This window comes from Lissotriton helveticus, chromosome 2_1, assembly GCF_964261635.1.
Source record: "Lissotriton helveticus chromosome 2_1, aLisHel1.1, whole genome shotgun sequence".
NCBI classification, from domain to species: domain Eukaryota; kingdom Metazoa; phylum Chordata; class Amphibia; order Caudata; family Salamandridae; genus Lissotriton; species Lissotriton helveticus.
Genome location: NC_136059.1, coordinates 1,831,219,001 through 1,831,222,178, shown reverse-complemented (window position 1 = coordinate 1,831,222,178; position 3,178 = coordinate 1,831,219,001).

Sequence of the window (3,178 nt, the reverse complement as noted above, 5' to 3'; positions counted from 1 at the left end):
CCAGTGTGGGTCAGACAAGGGTCTCAATGTCAAGTTTTGTCAACACCACGAATGAATAGAACAATTTTTTTTTTTAATACAATAGTTTCCTTAAATTTGTATGTTTCACATAGTGGTTAAGATCTCAACCAATTAGAACTCATCATAATATTTGGGAACATATTGTATGTGACATGGGACCAGGTCGCCGCGTTTCGAACCCGGTAGTTAATGGGCTTCTCCTCAGGACCAAAAGAATCTTTAGTCTTCAGGGAATGAAACCCTCTTTCGTATATCTGGTGTGTCAGTAATCCCCAGTTTTTTGTGTCATGCCTGAACGGGCAGCAGTATGTCCATAATAGATACTGCTGCCTCTGGAGCCCGCAGCTGACGATGTGCGTTATTCAATTTTGTGTGTTCCAATTCTAGTCGGGCAAACGTATCCCAAGTCAAATGTCGGTATTTTGCTCCCGCAATACGAAAGAGGGTTTCATTCCCTGAAGACTAAAGATATTATGATGAGTTCAACACTGGGTTTTGCTCGGTTGAATGAGGTGTGATGTATGAGTGGTGATTGTCTGTCTTGGCCAAATTTGTGAGGAGGTATGATGTGTTAGTATGTATTTATAGGGAAGGTTTGAACGGAATGTATTCATTGTATATAGTCTGTTTCAAGTGTTTTCTATGAATTTCTATGCACAAAAAATTACGTTTTTTGCAAAATGAACAAATGCAAAAAAGTGGAATAAACCATTGAATGGTGCAATTCAAAAAGCTGACTGTTATGTTTTATTCATAAAGTCTATTGAAAAGGATTTCTGATAGTTGAGCTCAGTACTGGCATTTGTTTTGTTCTTTAGTTATATTGACTCAGCCTTACTGAGTCCGAGTCAAGGCCCTTTGCTTTTTTACAGATGACAGTTAAGCACTTTAAAATTCTCCATCTATGCAGCAACTGCACACAGTTTGTTGTGACTACTTGAAAACACGTAAAAAGTATCCCAAAAGGTTTCTTTATCTTGAAGTCACTGAGGTCTTTGTAGAAAGATGTGGCTGGAACACCAAATTTGACTGTAGTATAACTACCACTTCAACTCTCCAAAACTTTGTAGAGGACGCTTTGGCTAGAACACCAGATAAGGCTGTAGTGACTACTCCTCCAACTCACTGAACCTTTTCCATAGGAGTATTTCCAGGTTGTAGTGTCAGTTGGCAAGGACACTGGTGGGTGGGGCCGTCCTTTGACTTGGCCACTGGTGGGGCTGGCTTGGCTCGAACTCCATACTGCTTCTTGTACTTGCTTTATTTTCTTGTAGTTGCACTGGTTACTGGAATCCCATAGTAGTAGTCTATTGGTTTCTGTACTGTTCTTAAGTATGCTTTGGTCCAAGTCTGCTCGTCGCCAACATAAATGTTGTACCCTGCACATATAGACACTGGAAACCATGTTGTATATTTCATGTCTTCTTTATTGGTTCCACTTCAGGGTAGTATCAATCGTAGTTCACCCAGCTCTTGTCAGGTACTAGCCGTGTACCAGCTCCTACATCTCCTACACCAGCCCCACCAGGAGCAGCCTGCCTAGCTGCTCAGCCCATCTCCTACTGTCACCACTCATCCACACAGGCACCCAGGCATTCCATTCATCACAGTCACATCAACATTCCGTTACCATCTCTCACTCTGGTTGAGCAGCTAGGAGGACCTAGGCTGATTACATATAAATGTAATACTTAGGATATAACAGATTCATACTTTGGCCATTGCTATTGAAGTTACCAACCAACAGAGTGTGTGGGTCATCAGGTCCAGTATATGAGTGATTTCATGAAAGATAGCTCACTGAGGTGAAGGTGAAATCAAGAATGAGCTGTAATGGTGGAACTGCATCCAAACATGTCAAGTAACTGGTTAGGGCCAAGCAGGACCAGAGGATATGGGATAGAGTACTGTTAATCTCACTACATTTCCAACAATGTTTGTGGGGCAGGAGCTTGTCCCTCTTTACTTTCCAGCCAGACCAGTATCAATCATTAAGAATACGAATTTTACACTGGACTCCCTGAGAAAATGGAATGGCGTGGCAGGCAAAAAAGCGAAGGATTTAACCCAGATTTGTGACTGGGGGTTGATTTTTTATTAATTCAGCATTCTGACCATCATCTGTTCTTTTTGTATTTCCCTGAGAATCCAGTCATGGTCTGAGAGTAACACTAGGGTTCCGGTCTTCAAAAGACTGTCTAAGGTGGGTCTGCCGCTGAAGCCCAGCTATATTCAGATAAGGACCTAGATAGGTAAGTGTTTTGTATAATCAAGAAACTACTCCTGGGAATTGGCCCAGTGTTTGGAGATAATGAAGAGCAGGAGAAGGTGGGATATTTTCAGGCAGAGCCCCCAATTCAGCCTGCAAGCAGTGAGTTAATTGGTGACAGTGCCTCTTATCTCTGCTCTGAAGACCAAACTCGAGCTGTAAAGCCTAGAATGTCTTGAGATTCCCTTCAGTGTACAATTGATCCACTTGCTTCAGCTCTTTGTCATCCCAGGTCATCCAATAAATCAGTTTTCCCCCTACACTCAAAACCACATTGAGCTGGGGAGTGTCTTTATGATGCAGTAATGGTGGTAGGCACATCAGTTTATATGTCTCCTTCCAGGCAGTGGCAGAGGCATAGAGGATTGGATTTGTGGTTATAACAGAGTAATTGGTAGAGAAGTACACTGGGAGGGTCAGATTTGGGCAGCCCAATACATGACATTCAAAGTGCACCCAGAGTGAAGCCTCCCATCGACAGCACCCATATGAGGTGAGTTGCCACTACAGAATTGCTAGGTTATACAGTTTCATGTGAGTAGCCAGAGATCCCCAGCTGCAGTATTGATTTGGGTTAGGCCCACTCTAGACATTGGACAGAAATTCTGCAGCAATATTGGCTATGAGCTGATGTGGAATCTCAAGTGGTAACATGCCGAATATGTACTTGTACCTGGGGATGACTGACATGTTCATCCTCTAAACTTTCACCCAAATTGATAGATTTAGGTGAGTTCACTTCAGAAATTCCAATTTGCTCTAGGCTATCCGGGAAGACGGTTATCCTCACCCATACTGGAAGCCACTAATTTACAGCAAATACCAGGTATTGAAGTCCCTCCAGCATCCATCTATGTTGCAGCCCTGTATACTGGCTATAGTGAATGT